Raw genomic sequence first — 21,249 nt, 5'->3', positions numbered from 1 at the left:
CAAAGCTCTGATGTCCCTACCTGGAGGGAAATTAATATTACGGAATAGATGATCCAAGGGGGTAAAATCAGGAACTAGTGTAGGGTTAGTATGTAAATGGTCCCAGAGTGCAAAAGAGTGAGATAGCACAGGCGCCAGCATAGTGTGGGATGGTACTGCCTGACACTCCATGGATACCCAGTTCGGACGTTCACGTTGAGAGTAAACCACCAACAGTTACATTAACTGAGACGCTTGTTATGCTCATATTTAAATGCCTTGGTGGGAGGATGCAGGCAGATAGCATTTGCATGCAGACTGCCCTGGGTAATGACCACATATGATGCTGAGCCTCCATGCTTTCCATCTACACTCTGAATGAGCACATGCTGCATTACAATCTCTCAGATTGGTTTACAATCACACAGTCTTTGGAGCAACTATGGATCGGATTAAGGTCTGTTGAATTAGGCCTCATGCACACTGGGGCTCTTGTAAATGTTTTTCCCCAGCAGGAGAAAAGCAGCTTCAAAAACGCCCTTAAGCTCTCATTTTTGCAAATGTGTTTAGGTACGTCAAGCACTTGGGTGTTTATTCATTTCATTGGCCAGAATATTGCTCAAGCACTAAAGGTGCCTAGTGCTATGGTACGTTAAGACGTATATAGATATATTTACACATGTTTAGGAACGTCTGGCTTTTTTTCTGCCAAAACACTCCCTCTTGAAAAGACAAGTGATGTTTTTTTTTCTGCCTTCAAATGCCTCGGCCTCTAAACTCCTGTAAATGCATATGTGTGCATGGACAAATAGGCTAAAATAGAGGAGTGTTTAAAGACGAAAAAAAAAAGTTGAATGCTTGTAAAACAGGCTTTTTGAGCTCAAATGTGCATGAGGCCTAAATCTCATGTGTCTATTCTAACTCATTAGAAGCAATTCTTTCTACACTTTGGAAAGCTGTACATGCTGTGAAGTTTCTGTCTTCTGATTGTGCTAGTGAAACTAAAAGAACTGCTGTTTCTAGAATTATTACTGTTCATGATATTACTGTGCGGTTATAGACTGTATTTGACTGCTACCCCGCACAAACATAACTGCAAAACCTGTGACTGCACACAAATACAGCAACATGTCTCAGCAGTAATCTGTGCATTCGCTAGATATAGACCCTCAAGATGAAGCTGATTTGCAACAGGTAGAGACTTATGCTAGACGGAAATGTACAGTTAAGGCTTCCTTGAAACTTAGGCCCCTTTCACACTGGGGCGGTAGGGGGAGTCGGCGGTAAAACAGCGCTATTTTTAGCGCTGTTTTACCGCTGTATTCGGCCACTGGCGGTGCGGTTTTAACCCCCCACTGGCGGCCGAAAAAGGGTTAAAACCCCTCATATAGCGCGGCTATAGCCGCGGTATTACCGCGGTATAGCCGCGCTCTCCCATTGATTTCAATGGGCAGGAGCAGTTTAGGAGCGGTGAATACACCGCTCCTTCACCGCTCCAAAGATGCGGCTGACAGGAGATTTTTTTCTTCTCCTGCCAGCGCACCACTTCAGTGTGAAAGCCCTCGGGCTTTCACACTGAACAAACAGCGGAGGCTGTTTAGGGGCGGTTTGCAGGCGCTATTTTTAGCGCAATAACGCCTGCAAACCGCCCCAGTGTGAAAGGGGCCTTAGGGTTCTTTCATACTTTTCTTTGAGTCTGCAGCAAAAACTATCACTCAGGCCCATTTAGACTTGCCATTAGGGGGTGTTAAAACATGTAGATGAGCTGTGATTTTAGCGCCTCCATGGTTGAAGTGCTTTGCATAGCATCCAAAGCAAAAAAGATTGCTCCTGTCATGTTCTTCGAGCAATAAGCTCCTCACCGCTTCTCAAATGCCTCTGAAAGGTGATCCGAATGTGGTAAGCCCGCTGAACATGACCTATTCAAGTGAATGGGTATGCGCCACAAACACCCTGGCATTTATGGAGTTAAAACAAGTGGTGAGGAGGTAACATATTGCTGCCTCACAGCCTGGCAGACACCTCCAAAAAAATTATCTGAAGGCATACAACTTTCAGAGGCTTGCCAGTTTAGATGCAAGTCAGGGGCATAACTACAGGGGTAGCAACTGCTAATTGCAATCTGGTCCCATGCTGCAGGGGGACCATGCAGTTCCCAGTAGACATGTGCATTCATTTTCGTCCGAATACATTTTCGTCCGAATTTCGGGTATTTTTGTTTAATAAACGATAACGAACGTGCAGAATCCAAAAACCGAAAGATCCGACATAAATAAATGTTTTATTTTCATTTTCATTGCAACAACAGTTCGATATAGATAGGATATTCAACATGACGCTGACAATAGCGATCTGTGTCCATCGAACCTGTGGTCGAATGTGCCTAACCTTAGCTCTATTCGTCTACATAGAGAAAAAAGATTCGACATAGAGAGAAAAGATTCAACATTATAGAGACAATAGCAAAAAAGGTTGAATGTGCCTAACCTAACTCTATTAGTCCAAGATTATTGGACATAGAGAGAAAAGATTCGACATAGAGAGAAAAGATTCAACATTATAGAGACAATAGCAAAAAAGGTTGAATGTGCCTAATCTAACTCCATTAGTCTATTCGATTATTCCACATAGAGAGAAAAGATTCGACATGAAGATTCGATGAAGCAGTCGCCGCGAGCGGACATTTATGGTCAAATGCTCCGTCCATAGGCTATAGAGGAATTCTAATGTTGGTTGACTAGTAATAATAATGAATAAATATAATTATTACTAGTGTCATACAACATTAGAATTCTACTATAGCTTTTAGGCAGAACATTTGACCGGAAATGTACGATTGCTGCGTCGTACAGTTTAGCTTCTCCATCGAATCTTCTTAGAACATTCGACAGACACCATAAGCCTTCAATGACAGATTCGACCTTAATTATTTCGGATTTTCGGACGAATGCATTTTTTAATGAAACAAAATAAATAAAAACTAATTTCAGGAGTAACTAAATAAATTTATTTTTCGGATGAAAATGAAATTCCAAAACAAAATATTCCAGTGTGCACATGTCTAGTCCCCAGTACACTTTGATAGGAGGAGTGGTGGGGGTTGCTGTATGTAGAGCAACCAAACTCTCCTGCAGCTGCAGGAGAGGTAGAGAAGCAGGCTTCAGGAGAAAAATGGAGAAATCAGTTGCACTATATGCAGCCACCCCCGCCGCCACTCCTATCTAGCTTTTTTCTGCTGCCCCGTTCTCTCTCTGGCTTCCCTGTGCTCTTTCCCAGCCCCTTGCTTTATCCTGCCCCCTATCCCCCACAACTCTGCCAGGTTCCCCCCTCCCCTTCCCATCAAATGTGTCATTTACTGGCCCCTTCCTTTTCTGAATGGAGAATCAGCGATCCGTACCAATCACTGACTCTGTGTCACGGACAGACCTTAGGTGGCATTGTTTCATCCCCAGTTATCCAGAAAGATAAGCCCTGGTTTTGGTTACCCTTACTTGGCCTGAGTCGTCCATCGAGATGCAGGCTCTAATCGACTCTGGGGCTGCAGGCCTGTTCATTGATTCTGCTGCAGCTGCATGACACTCCACTTGCCATTGATACTCTTGACGGGAGACCTCTACAGCCTGCCCATGTGACTCATGAGACAGTTCCGTTGTCCATGGCCGAGATAATCCAATTCCAAGTTATTTCCTCACCCAAGTTTCCGCAGGTTATTGGTTATCCTTGGTTACAGAGACATAACCCTTCTTTTGATTGGCTCCATGCTGACCGCAGACGCCTGCCTGCACCTTCCTACCAGGTTGGGGACAGGGTCTGGCTGTCATCTTGCAACCTCTGACTTCGTGTTCCCTCACTGAAGTTCGCACCTCGGTTTATTGGGCATTTCCGTATTCTTCACAGGATTAACCCAGTGGCTTACGCATTAGACCTTCCTTCTAATATGCGTATTTTGAATGTATTTCATGTCTCCTTATAAAAACCTTTGGTCTGCAACCGCTTTACCACCTTGGTGCCATGTCCTCACCCTGTACATGTTGAGAACCATCAGGCGTATGAAGTACAGTCCATTGTTGACTGCCATAGGTTCCGTGGGCACATACAGTACCTGGTGCATTGAAAGGGGTACGGTCCGGAGGAACGCTCTTGGGTCTCATCCTTGGACGTACATGCCCCTGTCCTCCTCCATGATTTCCATAGACATTTTCGCCTCAAGCCTGGTGGTCCTCCGAGGGGGAGGGGTCGTTGAGGAGGGGGTACTGTCAGGGCTGGGCTCAGCCCTTCCTTCTCTGAGCTGGCCGCTTAGCTGTCGGCTAATTGCCAGCTCCCATCTCTCTCCACAGTTACTCAGCTGTTGTTCATATCCTGCTCGTTAGTCCTGCCTACTTAAGCAGTCCAGTCCAGAGGGTCTCTGCCTTCGCCTTGGTCAACATCACAAGAAACATCTCCTGGATTCCTGTTTAAAGACTGGCTTTGCTAACATCCCTTCTGGCACCAGATCCTGCTTGCTGTTCCACTACTTTGATCCCTGACTTCTGGCTTGCCTGACTATCTGTTCTGGTTACTGAACTCTGTCTATGTTTTGACTACGTTTGTTCTTTTTACTTTTATTATTAAACAAGTGTGATTTAACTGTACTTCTGTCTCGGTCTGATGTCATGGTTTCTGACACTCGGTCCATTTATAACTGAAACATAGTAAACTGTGTTTACTATGCTTTAGTTTGTGAATGAACTAGAACCTCTGTACAGAGCTATTCCCGTTCATTCATACAGTGCAGCTGAGGCAGCAGAGAAGGAGATTGAGGGTTGTGTCCTCAATCTCCTTTCTCTGTCTCAAAGGTGAAACATTAGAGGTCTGTTTAGACCCTTGGTATCTCACTAAAGACCCCCAATGGGGGTTAACAAAAAACTGTAAAAAATAATATTGTAAAAAAAATAATAAAAAACGACAGACACCTGTGGCAGAACTACCAGGGTCACAAAGGTCACACTTGCGACCGGGCCCTGGCATTTTGACATCGGGTTCAGAGGAAAGGGCCCCAGCTGGGGGTCAGGGGGGCCCTTAATGGTTGCTTGCTTAGCCCTTGAGGCTCTAATTATGCCACTGATGCAGGTCTAAACTTAGCCTCAAAGAGAGTAATGATGCAAATAAAACAGAAATTACTAATATCTCTCTGACCTGTGAAATAAAACTATGCAATGCATAACTGTTGTGATGAAACCTGTAATGATGCAAAGCAACTAAGCAGGGCACTAAAAAAGGACCTATGAAAGCTATAACAGACTAATTGAGAAATATTCTTCTCTTTTATCAGCTGTATTTTGCTTTACAGCCCTTAACCAACATAGACACATTGCTAGAGGCCAAGACAGAGGAGAGGATTTTACAATTGCTTTGCACTGCATCCTGATACTCCACACCCCACAAGTACTCTAAATGGTCCTATAGATCATGGTCCAGCTCACAGCATATGTTCTTAAGGTCTTGATCATAGCAATCATTCTTGATTAAGCCACTGGTATGAGTCTTCATGAAGGCAGAGGCAGCAAGGGCACAAGCACATTGCATACAGAACTAAGCAGCCATCAAAGCACAAGCTGTCCAGGCCTGTGCACAGTCAGAGGTGCAAACTGCCCAGGGTCATGCACATGCAGATATGTAGGCTGCCCAGGCATGAGTGCAGGCAGAGGTTTCCCTCTGTACGAGTTCAAGGAGAGAGAGAAACTGCCAGGCTTGATTACAGGCAGAATCACAAGCAGCTGAGGCAGAAGCCCAGCTAGAAGTTCTTCAGAACTTTTGGGTTTTGTTGATTTTTGTCTCATGTTGATAGGGTCTTTTTTTTTTTGGGTGCATTTACTTATTTACTTTTAACTGGACATCTGTTCTTAACAACGCATCACTGCATGGTTTTATAGAGAAAAAGCTAACTGTAAGAATGGTGTGCACCTTCAAGGATAAGTTCACCTTGGTATTATGTAATATGTTCCCAATCTTCTGCATCTGTAATAGTTCATTGCCTCTTCCTCTCAGAATATAACTGCACGCTCAAACGAGATACGAGCAGACAGATACACATACACTGACAAGTCTGCAGGAGTCTTGCATGGTATCTGTGATATTCTGATCGCGGGTGCAATGCTCTTCAGGTTCCTAGTAAAAAAAAAATGAGCGCACATTTATTTTTACCTTGCAAAAAAGATGTGCATTTATTATTTTTTTTAAAAAGGTGAACCTATCCTTTAACCACTTCACCCCCACCTCCCACCCATAAAAGTTAGGTATAGACCTATTAGGCCTGTTATCTCTGATTAAAGCTGTCCCACTGCTGGCAAATTTTATACTTCTGCATTCTTTGCAGTATCTTAAATCTTGTAACAATGCAGTAAAACCCCTGCCTGTTCTCTTTGTGTGTAGTAAATGTTGGGCTACCCTTGCTCAATAAAGTTTTCCTGCTGCTGGCCAATTTTATATTGCTGTGTCGTCTGCCTTATTCTTGCAGTAAAACAACTGCCTGTACTCTTTGTCTCTAGTACATATAGGCCAGTTCTCCTTCAATACAAATGTTTGCTGCTGGTCAGAATTTTTACACTTCTGTACCATATGTGATCTCCTAATTCTTAAAGAAAGATTTTGATAGCAATTCACCAGCGGCAGGACATTTTAGTATCAGTGAGAACATCTATAGCCTTAGCAAACGTTTGACTATTTTTTATCTGTCAGTCAAAAAGGGCCTATTAGCTCTAGTTTGCTCAAACTACCTGAAAACAGCCATTTAAGCAGAAATGAATCTGATTTGGAAGCTACCTCTATATGCAAGTCAAGCTTATTATAAAAAAATGAATCCTACAACCAAATATGGGCTGCGAACATATGCCAACACTGATACTGTCTGTGAAAATTGTATTGTCCTGTGATACCATGTGTAGCTTTTAGGCTTTTCCTACCATGTCCTTTAAGTATTTGTGTATTTTCAATATTGACCTCTAAGCTAAATGAAAATAGCCTCTCCCTTCTGTATGGCTTTTATTTATTTATTTATTTTGCTATTTTGCATTGGTACATTCCCCTCATTGCAGTGGTATCTTCCAGCAACCCATGTCTCTTGTTGACAGTAGTTTGCTATTAACTTTATAAATATCCAGAATTTACTAACATTAGTCAGCCTCTATAGACTTCAATAGATTTACAGCTAAGTTTGGGTTTGTTGAATTTTAAACAGGATTCCCTGAACACTTAGCTATTCAAACCCGGGCATATTCCTACTAATCTGCACTATGCAGCATTACAAAAGATCAAAGAATGCTAGTGACAAACATTAAAGAATCATTGGCTAACTCTATTTAGCGCTAATGCATTGGTACCAACTGCTCCTGCCCATTATTCACCTTCTTTCCCAAGGTAGAGTAGCACATATTAAATAGTGCTGCTACCCCAAAAAAGCCCTTAAAGATATGCATGATGAGATAGAGACTCATGTGCTCAGATGGCCCCAGTACTCAGGCATCCAAACGTCCAATCAAAGAGAAAAAAATCTGGCACCACGATGTCTCAAAAATAAAACATATACGATTTTTTAAAATCCATTCAATAAAATATATCAATACCTGTAGCTATTGATGCGTTTCAGCCTCTTACATAGGGCCTTAGTCATAAACTAACTTATGACTAAGGCCTATGTAAGAGGCTGAAATGCGTCAATAACTACAGGTATTAATTCCTTTTATTGGATGGATTTCATAAAATTGTATATGTTTTATTTTTGAGACATCGTGGTGCTGGATTTTTTTCTCTTTGATTAGAGTAGTAGCACTGACTGTATTGAGAGTATGGATGTGTGGAATGATTTTACTTAACTGATTTTGCAGTGAAACCACCAATTAAACCATTATCAAAATTAGTCTCAGATTTTGTCATGTGGACTGCCTAAAGGCTTTTTTCTTTTCAAGTATTTTATTGGCAACAATCATTAAACGGTAACAAATAATCAGTTGCGGATACTGAAAAGTAATTACAGCTTACAAAGATGTATTGTATTATAGCGTGATACAAAAAACAGTGTGAGTATTAAGTTGAATAGGGTAACGCGAACAACTATATTTTAATTGGTTCTGAGTAGAGGCCTAAAGGCTTTTTTAAACTTTTTTTTAAAGGTTTTTAAACTTTAGGTTGTATTATCATATTGTCAGAGCCAATATAGTGATGTATCCTAAAAGTTCACAATAGAACCAGTAATTTGATTCAAATCAGGTCTTAGCTTTTCTAGGTTTACATTTGAGATTATAAGGCTGCCAACTCACTGCTCCCAGTGATCTGAACTGCTGAAATGTAAGTGAAATACATTCTACTTTAAGGATGGATTTCTCCACAGTGCCTTAAGCTACAGTATGTACTGTTTGTTAAGAATAGGTAAATATGGGAATGTCCACATCATTGCCACAGTTCTACTTCAATTACTACCTGGAATCACCTTAAAGTGTATGTAAACCCCTAACCTATTTTCTGAAAATTTGTCATCATGTAATATAGTATATAGCTTTACCCAAGAAAATCATTTTTGTAAATCTGTTTCAAAGTTCCTTACCTGGAGACAGCATTTCCCTTTGCAAGCTGACAACACCAAGCCACTGCCTAGCAAGTTAGCAGCAGTGTTTTCATTCTCTCTTCCAGCCAGTGAGCTCTCTTTCTATTAGCTCAGCATTGTGTGACAGGTGGACAGAAAGCACACTGTTCATGTGTAGATTTTGAACCAAGCAGAGTACTTGTTTCTGCAATGCTTCGGGAATGCGCCCAACTTAGGGCATATCCTGGCACCTAGGCAGGGCGGGTAGAGTCGCTCACATTAGGAGTTTTTCTGACAGGCTTGGGAGAAACCATATACAGCATATAGGTATGACTATTAAAAGGAGCTGCACAGTGAATTTCCTTCTACTGGAGACTCTTGAATGCATGGAAACTTTTATTGGAAAGGTGAACCTAGCCTTACTGTTTTGGGTCAAAGTTCTGCTGTAACGCAAACCTGTACTTTAAAGGGAACTTGTACTGAGAGAAACTTCTTCTGGCCATCCTCAGAAAATGCTGTGTCTAATGGTCTTTAGTTACAGTATATACTGTATGTATCACTGAAAAGAATTTAAGGGAGAGGATAGAACTCCTTAACTGCAAACTATTTTCAGGCTAGTGATTCAGAAAGTATTAAAGTAGAACTAAACCCTCTCAGACTATTTGTAATCCTTATGCTGCTAGCACTAGTAAATTGCTAGGAAGGTATATTATATCTACTTGCTTTAACTTTTTTACATTTCTTCAGTTGCTTCCTGGTTTATGGCCTAGGCCGAAATGATATCATACATCCCAGGAGTCTACATGGGCATTTTTTCCTTCCATCTGGAGGAGGGGCTTTCTCAGCTAAGTACACCCTCCTGTCTGCATGCCTGATCTAAGGGCAGATAGATTTCAGGAGGTAATTATTTGCTCTTACTCAAGATGACTGCTGCTAGATATGGTAGGGGGGTTCAAAGTTCTTTCTTAACAAAATAAAGCATAAAGACATGAATGTTGAGGAGTTTGCTTTGAATATAAAAATTTAATTAAATAGTGTTTTCAATTTGTGGTGCACAGATACAGTTTAGTTCCACTTTAAAGACAGAAAATCAGCATGACAATTGGATAACAAGCATTGTTCTCCAGAGGAAATGTCAGCAGCAGCATCCTCCATATTTATCTAAACAGAGGTTTGTGTTAAGCTATTGTCCAGTCTGTCTACTCATCCTTTGACTGGCTAAATGTATTCAAAGGCTTGACTAAAGAAAAGTAAAATATGAGAGGAACATCCTAAAATCAATATTATAGTCCAGACTCTGGACTGGGGTATTTATAAAGCAGTGAACGTGACTTAACCTAACATTCACTGATGACAAATCAATCACTGTGATCTAAAACATCTGCACCTGGAAAATTCACCTTTATGTATTAAATATTTATAAACTAGTGCCACCAGCCACCGCAGTTGTACTGCTGCAGGTTGGCACAGCTGCGCGAATCGCCATCATGGTACATCGGCCCTTTAAATAGATGTGGCAGGCGCATGCGCCACAACGTGTCCCCGGAGCCAATGCGCCTGGCCGCGGGCGAGATGTCCACCAGCACCCGCGATCGCTCCTGACAGAGCCAGAACAGGGATCTGTGTGTGTAAACACACAAATCCCGGTTCTGTCAGGGGAGTAGAGATAGATTGTGTGTTCCTACAAAGTAGAAACAGCGATATGTCTCCTCCCCCCAGACAGTCCTATCCCCCCACAGTTAGAACACACTGAGGGAACACACAGTTAACCCCTTGATCGCCCCTTAGTGTTAACCCCTTCCCTGCCAGTGACATTCATACAGTAATCAGTGGCTATTTTCTAGCGCTGTATAAATGTCAGTGGTCCCAAAAAATGTCAAAAGTATCCAATCAGTCCGCCACAATGTCGCAGTCCCGATAAAAATTTCAGATCACCGCCATTACTAGTAAAAAAAAATAATAATAATAAAAATGCCATAAATATATTCCCTATTTAGTAGCTATAACTTTCCAATCATTTCCAATCAATTCAACAAACCAATCATTATACGCTTATTGCGATTTTTTTTTACCAAACATGTGTAGAATAATACATATTGGCCTAAACTGATGAAGACATTTTTTTTTTAATTTGTGGATATTTATTATAGCAAAAAGTACAAAATATTGTGTTTTTTTATAAAAACGCAGAGATGATCAACTATCACCAAAATAAATCTCTATTTGTGGGGAAAAAAGGACACATGTTTGGGTACAACATCGCACGTTCGTGCAATTGTCAGTTAAAGTGACGCAGTGCCATATCGCAAAAAATGGCCTGGTCATTAAGGCGGCAAATCCTTCCGTGGCTTAAGTTGTTAAAATATATAAACATTTTTTTTTTAAATGTCTTCCTTATAAGTCCAAAAAGTCATGGCTAGAGACAAGCATGGGATTTCCCTAAATATAGATTTACAGTGAAATGTCTGGGTTCATGTTCAGCAAAATTTCAGTGAATCCATCATCTAATTTTGCTTTGTTGCACTGCAATAAGTATCCATGAGTAATTCAGTGCTTCCCATAATAGTACTAATTTGCTGCTTGTAAACTGTACCCCCCCCACCCCCCTCCATACAAGCAAATATCAATGAAAATGATAGCACTTCAAAGGCACCACAAAAACAATCCATTTTCCTCGACAGCACCTTAAAGCATGTTGCATTTAACTTACTTTGGATTCTCATACCTGTGTAGATAACACTGACCATTCAACTGGTCATGTTTATTTTTTGGCTCAGTCAAAGTAAGTTTCAATGCAGTTTATTTCCCTGTTTCAGCACATCTCAGGGCATTAGGGTATTTCAAGCAGACTTACGCTTGGAAGAGACTTAAATAGAATTTGATTAGAGTTATGGTGAACCCTAGCTTGTATTTACCTCAATTACTTGTCAGGTTTTAGGATTTTGTTTTTGTTTCTTTTGTGTTGCCCTTAACCTGGATTTGTGTAGTGAACAGGCAAGGATGAAGTGAATGGCTTAGTAAATGAATTCCCATAGTATTAGAGCAGTGATAAAGCTGAGCACAAATTGTTACCTGCTGGGACCTGGGGCCCATAGGGTAGAAGACTGGAGATGTAGAGACATGGAGACATTTTACTCATTACACCACCTACATGGATTCTTTGACCTATACTGAGGTTATCTTCTTTACATTTATAATAATTTATCATGTATTTATTCTTCTCCTTTTTAAAACTTCAGGAGTATCCATTTTGTAAAATAAAAATATCTTGTTTTCACTTTTTAAAAGTGATGTGACAATTGTCAAAATGAATAATATTCAGGGATGGGGAAATATACCATTTGTGCAGACTGTGCGGACCTACAAGTCCCCTCTTGGATTTTAGGGGCCAGTTATTCTATCTATTGGTCAGGTGAAGACTGGGACCCGCACAACGCTCCTTAGGACTATTGAGAAACCAATTGCCCTCTCTCAGCAGGCTACCTAGATCTGCTCAAAGACAATCCTCTGTAAGTTCTTTTTCCCAGTCTGCATAACCCCCTGCTGTTTAATAGAATCCATTTACTGTTTGGGATTGATCTGGTTCACTGTAAAACCTTCAGCTAAGCAGGACCCAGTCTTTTTACAAACTCCCTGGTATTTATGGAGTTAAACCAGGTGGTGAGGGGGTGACATATTGCTGCCCCACAGCCTGGCAGGCACCTCAAAAAAAAATTATCTGAAGGCAGACAACTTTTCAGAGGCGTGCCAGTTTAGATGCAGGTCAGGGGCATACCTACAGGGGTCGCAATTGCAAATTGCAATTTGGTCCCATGATGCAGGGGTAAAGTGAATGGCTCAGTAAATTAATTCCCATAGTATTGGAGCAGTGATAAAGCTGAGCACAAATTGTTCCCTGCTAGGACCATGTAGAGACATGGAGACATTTTACTCATTACACCACCCACATGGATCCTTTGCCCTGTACCAATGTTATCTTCTTTACATTTATAAATTTTTATCATGTATTTATTCTGTTCTACTTTTTAAACTTCAGGAGTATCTATTTTGTAAAAAAAAAAAATCTTGTTTTCACTTTTTAAAATGATGTGATGGCGCATGTGCGGCATGTAAGATGGTGGACGCATGAGAGCCGAGCTCCAGTCCCCGTCTCCTTGTCCACGGCTCCTGCACCGCTACTTTAGCATCCATAGACCCAGGAGCACCTCCATCAGCAGCCAGTGGCCCTCGGGCATCCTATGGGAAAAAGTGGATACCAAAAAGATATATACTGCGGATTTATCCCGCTATCACAGTCCCAGCCTAGTCAGCACATGGAGCGCTTCCTTCTTAGGCCACAATCACCGGACTTGAGTGTCACAGACCTAGCCGGGACAGAGGCTGTTGGAGAGGACTGTATGCAAGCCTGTTGCCTTTTGATTATGGGCCCTGGATTTTCAATGGATTCATTCTGTTGGGACACATCCTGTGAGGAGATGCTGGTGTCATCAACCTGTGTTTATGTTAATTGAATGAGCTAATGACATTGTCCTCTATACAATGTAGGAGACGGGACGACTGCTATTGTGTTGATATAACTGTGTGAAACTCGGTGCCCACAAGTCTGGGCGAAAGGTCATGTCTCAGTCACCTAGGCTGTATAAAGGATTAGATAATTAGCTCATGTTAATTAGGTTACATTTGTATTGTTAGAGTAATCTTCTCCTGTGTATATAAGACTGTATTCTGGTTCTGAATAAAGTGAGTTCTTGGCAGCAACAAGCAAGTGTCGCCTTGTGTTGTGCTCAGAGAGGTTGGGATATCTGTATACAGACTGGGAGGAAGTGGTATATGACGGAAGCACTCAAGCGGAGTGTGGGACATTCCGTGACATTGGTGGCAAGCAGCGGGAAAGCTTCCTGCAGTCTGGGACATCCAAACTTCCATCTGGATCCAAGGTCCAGATAGCAGGAGAGGAGAGGTACAGATACCAGCCGCCATGGATGAGGAATTCAGAAGGAGGTTGCGAGAGATGCAGATACAGCACAGAGGACCAGTATCGGAGCAGGTCCTGCTGGGATGGTGTGATTCTATTCGCTGCAAACTCTGGAAGGAAGCGCTAGCCCGTGAGCAGCGACACCAGGGAAAAGTTCTCCCCTCCATCGAGGAAAGGTACTGGTCACAGTACAGACTGCGGGTGCGGTTTTTGGGAGAAAAACCACACAAGAAGCAGACAGCTGAATTAAGCAGGCTGGTCTGGGCAGAGATAAAGCTGGATGAGGGCTACAGAGCCCTCCGGTGGCATGTATCCCAAGCATGTCCCTGGATAGCGGATGACAACCCAACGGAAGGCTTAAGCTACGGCGGCTTGGGACTGTTGTTTGTGAAGCTGACAGGGGACCCTAACTTTGGGAGTGATTTGGAGTGGCGGGTGGACGAAATCATGGATTTCAGAGAAGGGCTACTGAACATTTCGGAAGTGCACTGGGCACAGGAAGATTTGGAGTTTCTGGCCGTTCAGGAATGGGAGCTAGAGATCGCCTACAGACGGCTGCTAGACATTGCTCAGTGCCAGGGCTGGGCTCCCTTTGCCTGGGACTATCAGGAAATACCAGCTGACAACCCTGAAATCCTGGCTGAAGAGTCGGCAATGTGGCAGAGCAATAGTGTGCTTTGCCAACCTGCCCCCACAGTTATGGAGGCGGAGGTCTTATGGCGGATGCAGCAAGTGCTGACTGACCTTGATGATCCTGTTTCTGCATGGGATGATCTTGGATGGAGGAATGTGCCTGTCCAGCAGCATGCCAGAGAATCTGCAGTGGAAAATCTGGAGATTGCCATCCCCAAAGCTGAAGTGCTGACAACAGGGCAGAGCTCTGCTAACCTCTGCCCAGCACTGATAACATCTTCTGGGTTCCATGGACAGGAGATGGTGAACCTCCATCCCCAGACACCAGTTTCAGAGACAGGGGATTTGATAGACTTTTCTGCTGAGGAAGAACCATCGGGTGAGCCCCCAGCAGAAGAGTTGGGATTAGGGCCAAACTTCATTGCGCTCTGCTCAGCACTGATGGCATCTTCTGAGTTCCACGGACAGGAGATGGTGAACCTCTATCCACAGACACCAGTTATAGAGGTAGGGGATTTAATAGACTTTTCTGCTGAGGAAGAACAACCTGATGAGCCTCCAGCAGAAGAGCTGCTATTGGGGCCAAACTTCACTGTGCTCTGCCCCGCACCAACAGCAGTATCTGTGGAGTGACAGGGAACTTCCCCAGTTGAAGCACCGGCAACCGGGCAGAGTGCTACCAACCTCTGGCCATCACCTGCAACAACTACAGAGTTCCAGGGAGGTGGGGCAGTTGGCCTCCCTCCCCAACAGGTAGCCAGAGCAGATGGTGTGGGGTTTCCAGCAGAAGGGCTGGCAACAGGGCCGAGGACTGCTGGACTCTGCCCTCAACTAACAGAGGATGGATTTCCTGTGAAGGTGGATGGGACTTCAGTCTCCACCTGTATACCCCAGGGATGCTGGGCAGTGGGCCCCGATCCCCAACAGCATGACAGAGTGAGCCCAGACACCCTGTCTTCTCTCCAGCGGCAGAAAGGATTCCAGGGAGAAGAGCCAGTCCAGGCCTCTCCCCAGCGGCAGATATGTTCTCTGAGAGAGGCAGAGGTTGGCTGGGTGAGTAATACTCTGTTTGGAACAATTTGTTTGGGGTACTGTGTGGGTACAGGCAGTAGAGGACTGGAACTATGGACTAACTTCGGAGTCAACCCGTCTGGGGTCTCCTCCTGTGTTAGTCTCCTGCCGAAAGGGGAGAAATGTCACAGACCTAGCCGGGACAGAGGCTGTTGGAGAGGACTGTATGCAAGCCTGTTGCCTTTTGATTATGGGCCCTGGATTTTCAATGGATTCATTCTGTTGGGACACATCCTGTGAGGAGATGCTGGTGTCATCAACCTGTGTTTATGTTAATTGAATGAGCTAATGACATTGTCCTCTATACAATGTAGGAGACGGGACGACTGCTATTGTGTTGATATAACTGTGTAAAACTCGGTGCCCACAAGTCTGGGCGAAAGGTCATGTCTCAGTCACCTAGGCTGTATAAAGGATTAGATAATTAGCTCATGTTAATTAGGTTACATTTGTATTGTTAGAGTAATCTTCTCCTGTGTATATAAGACTGTATTCTGGTTCTGAATAAAGTGAGTTCTTGGTAGCAACAAGCAAGTGTCGCCTTGTGTTGTGCTCAGAGAGGTTGGGATATCTGTATACAGACTGGGAGGAAGTGGTATATGATGGAAGCACTCAAGCGGAGTGTGGGACGTTCCGTGACATTGAGTATTCCCGCCGACCCACCGGAACACGCCGATCTCTACCTAGCGGCGGAAAACACTCCTCAAGAGGACCACATGTTCCAGCAGACAGCAGCAGTCTACAGCAGCGGTAACGGTTGCTGTGCTTGATTTGAAGCTACAATCCTTACTCCAGGACCTGACGCACAACATTGCCAAAGAGGTGGGTAAAATTGCACATGAGCTCAGAGGGGAGATAGATCTACTTGGGAAACGCACCGATACTTTGAAAAACAAATTTGATGAACTAGTACAGTATGTACATGTTTTAGAAGAAGACAATGCTGCCATGAAACACACAGTCTCACAAATCCAGTTACAACAAGAGGAGTTGGAGAATAGGGAACGCCGTCAAAATTTAAGGATCTGTGGGGTCCCTGAGACTGTCAGTGAGAAAGAATTGCGTTCATACCTCCTGGGCCTGTTTGTCACCCTGGCACCCCACATCCCAGACATCAAATGGTGCCTTGATAGAGCCCGCAGATCTCTGGTCCCCCTGGATCCAACCCTAGATAAATTATTGTCTGCTTCCACTACTTCGAAAGCAAGGAAGCTCTAACTGTTGCAACCCACATTAAATCCCGCATAGACTTTAAGCACTCTAGGATTCAAATTTTCAGCGACCTCTCCCCATCACATTAGCTAAAAGATGCAGTCTACGCCCTGTCACCACTCACTTACAAAACCATCAAGTACTCTACCATTGGGGTTTCCCCTTCCGTCTATCTGCCTCTAAAGATGGTGTCCAGTTCTCATTGAGAGGCCTCTATGAAAGTGAAGCCTTCATCCGCAATTTGGGACTTCCACCCATCCCTGAGGATGAACTCCAGCCTCCTGTCCTGAACCTCAAACCACTCATGACACCAGCCAAGATCTGGACCCTAGTTCGTCGGAGATCGCAGAAGACCTCTTCAAACCCTCAACGAGCTAACCCTTCCTGATGTCCTACCACTTCCAGCAGATCTTTCTCAATTTCACAGACAAACGGTGATTACTTTGTCTATGCCACAGATTCCAATATGGGAGTCATTTACCGCTACCTAGAGGCTCCCCCCTTCGGCTGTTTTGAGGTTTTTCTATACTTTTTGTTACGCCGGTTGCCTCCCACTAAACCTTATTACCTGTTAACTAGGAGAGACAAGGAGACAAGACCTCACTGTTGGATCTTACAGGCAGCCATGCACCTTACCACTCTCCTAGGCCCTTGCCTTGGATTCCTGAAGATATTTTGCTCTTCGGGCCTCTCAAAAAAATGTTTTTTTATGATTTTTTCAATTTTTTGTTGTTTTTTTTACTTAATTTTCAGGTCTTTTTTTACTTTCTTTTGGTTCTCAGTGCTGTTTTTTTTTTTTGCACAATTTCAACATATATGCTTTAATGTTTTTTATGTTTGTTGCACCATGGATCAGTATGTGTTTGCTTAAAGTCTGTATTCCATTAGCTATATATCTATATGATTTATCATGGCTCTTAAGTTTTTTCTTGCAATGTAAAGGGCTTGAATTCCATCCAAAGAATGGATAGCTTTGAAGGAATTCAGATCCCCCAAAACGGATGTGATTATGATTCAGGAGACCCCCTTCAGACTTGGCGGTTCCTTTAAGTTTGCCTCCAAACATTTCACTACCGCCTTTATGGCTTCCGATCCATATGGGAAAGCTGGAGTTGCAATTCTAATTAAATGTACCAGCCCAATACGTGTCCTTTCTTCCTATATAGACCCCCATGGTCGATTTGTTCTCCTGAGTTGTAGTCACCAAAACACATCATTTACCTTGGCTAATATCTATGCCCCGAATGTGGGACAGATTGGTTTCCTTACAAAGGAATTTGAGAAGCTACAATCCTTCTCACAACCTTTTATAGTTATAGGTGGAGACTTTAATGTTTGCATTTCCTCAACCAAGGATCGATATGCCCTATTTCAAAACACCCCACGGATCCAAACTCAGAAACTGTCCGCCTCCTTTCATAAATTGACTAGATCTTATAACCTTTATGATACATGGAGAGTGAAACACCCTACTCAGAAAGGATACACATTTCACCCCCCTTCCCTCACAAACTATATTCTAGACAAGACCATTTCTTTGTAACCGCCCCTCTATTATCTTATGTAGTCTCATCAGAGATAAGCCCTATCACTTGGTCGGACCATGCACCCATTAATCTGGATGTTGTTCTATCTGCTACAACACCCAAAACTTGTCATTGGCGTCTCAATAAATCTTTTATACGAAATCCCAAGATCCAACCCCAACTGCAACAAAAATTGTCTTAAATTTTTCAATTAAATGAAGGTTCGGTGTCAGAGATTTCCACCTTGTGGGAAGTCCATAAGTCATTTTTCAGAGGTGAGTGCATCTCTGCGGGCTCTCGCCTAAAACAAGACTCCACTAGGCTGAAAGCTGAACTCACCCCCCAGCTGACAACTGCAGAGATGCACCTACTTAACTCCTCCACAGTGGAACAATTACAAGCTGTTGTCTTGATCCGTAACCGCATTAAAGCTTTCTACATGAGCAGGATATCCAAATCTTTACTGTAGTCCAGACAAAAATATTACAAGTATGCCAACAAACCCCATAGGATGCTGGTTAATAGACTTAAACCACATCCTTTCTTATCAATCCCTGATCATCTAATGCAGCCAGATGGTACCCCCACCTACTGTACCAGGGCTATGTCTAAGGTGTTTGGCGACTTTTACCAGGGACTTTATAACTGTTTAAGCTCCGAATCTAATTCCCATTTTACACAGGCAAAGTTTGACGACTTTCTGACCTCCTTAAAATTACCTGAGATTTCCCCCAAACAATGATCTATGCTTAACGCACCTTTCACTGCAGTGGAAATAGCGGAAGTGATTAAAGGTTTACCGTCCCATAAATCCCCAGGTCCAGATGGACTCCCTTATATCTACTACAAAACATTTTCCCCAATTGTAAGCCTGTATCTACTGACCCTACTTTCCTCCTTACTAAAAGGCACCCTCCCACACCCACAGTTTTTGCATGCATTTAAAACTGTTATTCCTAAACCGGGTAAGGACCCCTCATTGCCAGACAACTACCGACCCATCACTTTATTAAATTCAGATTACAAAATATTTACAAAAATTTTAGCCAACGGACTCTCACCATTGTTGACGTCCTTAATACACAGAGACCAAGTAAGTTTTGTTCCGACAAGACATGCAGGGGACAACACAAGACGAACGATAGACCTGATAGACCTCCTGACTAAGAGTAAACATCCTGCCATTCTTTTAAGTTTAGACGCACAAAAAGCCTTCGACCGCCTAAGTTGACCATTTATGTTTTCAGTCCTTTCTAGATACGGGTTCTCGGGCCCATTCATTCAGGCCTTACAGGCTCTATACTCAAATCCATCATCCCAGGTAAAGCTGCCTTCTCATTTTTTTTAATAATCACTTTTCTTTATGAAGACACATTTCAACATACAACATAGAACAACATACAACACAGAAATACACATTGCACAATATATCTATATAAATCTTTTCATTAACATACACCACACTAACCCCCCCCAACCCGAGAAAACATCCTTGATCATGTCCTCTTCAAAAGGGAGAGAGAAAAAGTGTTTATAATGTTATGTAATGTTATAATATTTAGTGTTATAATTCAATATAATCTCACTCTACTATTTCATTTGTATACCTCTCCACCTTTCATTTCAATCTACCCTTCTTTATGTGATAGCATTACGTGTTGCCCATCCCGTGCCTAACTTACTATTATAACTTATCCTCTTCCTTTAATGACATCAATCATCTCTCCACTGTGCCTACCAGAGGAGGAAAAAAGAAACAACACAAAAAAAAAAACCAAAAAAAAAAAAAACAAAAACAAAACCCCACCTCCTCCCAATTTCCCCACACCAGACGCATCTCACAGATTATCCGATCCATAACGCAGCATTGCCCCCAAAAGGGTTTAATCCACTCCTATTTCTGAGGAGTAATACAGCCATCCTGCCCATGTATCCTTAAATTTATTCTGTTGGTCTTTAACCATATGTATCCATCTCTCTGCTTCCATTATTTTTTCTACCTCCCTTTTCCAATCCATTATAGGCTGTCTTCTCATTTGTCGCAGACATTCCCCCTAAGCAATGGCATCAGACAGGGCTGTCCTTTGTTGTCCTTGCTCTTTATTCTAAGTTTGAAACCCCTTGCCTTGGCCATCAGGTCCCATCCGGACCTTACGGGGGGTTCCTCTGCGAGAGAGGGAATATACGCTATCACTTTTTTGCCGATGATATTTTGTTGACTCACCCATTGCCATATATCTTTACCTTCCCTACATAGCACCTTGGCCTCCTTTGGATCCTTATCGGGGTTTAAAATGAATCCTTCAAAAACTGAGGCTCTACCCATTAACATCCAACCGGACCAACTCACCCATTTCCAACACAACTTCAAATATCGTTGGTGCACTCACACACTTAAATACTTGGGCATCCATATCACATCCTCTTACTCCTCCCTATATCAAGCCAACTTTCCCCCTATGTTCACGAAATAACTTGTCTTTTAAATCAATGGACCACTCTCCCTATATCTCTTCCTGGAACATTCTTCAGATGTCAATTCTTTCCAAACTGCTATACTTATTTGAGACGCTCCCAGTCTCAGTCCCAATGTCACAATTGAAAACTCTCCAAAGGAAATGTCTCCACTTTATATGGAACAACGCCTCCCATAGGATCACAAGCGCAGTAGTCCTAGCCTTAAAACATAGGGGGGGGTTGGCCGCTCTGGACATGATTAAATATTACTATGCATCCCGTCTCTGAGTATTGACCTCCTGGACATCTAGGAAGGCCCCAAATAAATGGGCTGAGATTGAAATGGGGGTTACCGTCCCGGTACACCCATGTTACATGCTATGGCCCTTCTCAAACAAACACATGCCTCAACTAAGATCCCTGTGCTTGGCTCCAATGCTCTTTACCCTATCTATTTAGAAGAGTTGCTTGTAGCAGTTCTCCCTCTCCTCCTCCTGTCCTCCATTCTTGAACCTACTTTTTAACCTGGACATCCCTGATGGTCTATCCTATGTACGGATGCTCCCATGGACTCAAGCGGGAATCTTTCAATTGCAACAACTTGTACATCCAGTGACACATAGACTCCTGTCTTTTGTAGACCTCCAAGCAAAACATCAGCTCCCTACATCACTTTTGTTCTCATATATACAATTTAAACATTTTTTCCTCTCTAAATCCCCCTCGTTATATCTAGAGAAATCCACCAACTTTGAACTTTTATGTGCCAATGGACTATATGAACCCAAACTAATCTCATCCATATATAAAATCTTACCTGAAGCCCCCCCCTTTAACGG

Source organism: Aquarana catesbeiana, linkage group LG13 (genome assembly GCF_042186555.1).
Source record: "Aquarana catesbeiana isolate 2022-GZ linkage group LG13, ASM4218655v1, whole genome shotgun sequence".
Lineage (NCBI taxonomy): Eukaryota > Metazoa > Chordata > Amphibia > Anura > Ranidae > Aquarana > Aquarana catesbeiana.
Note: the sequence above shows the minus strand (reverse complement) of the source record.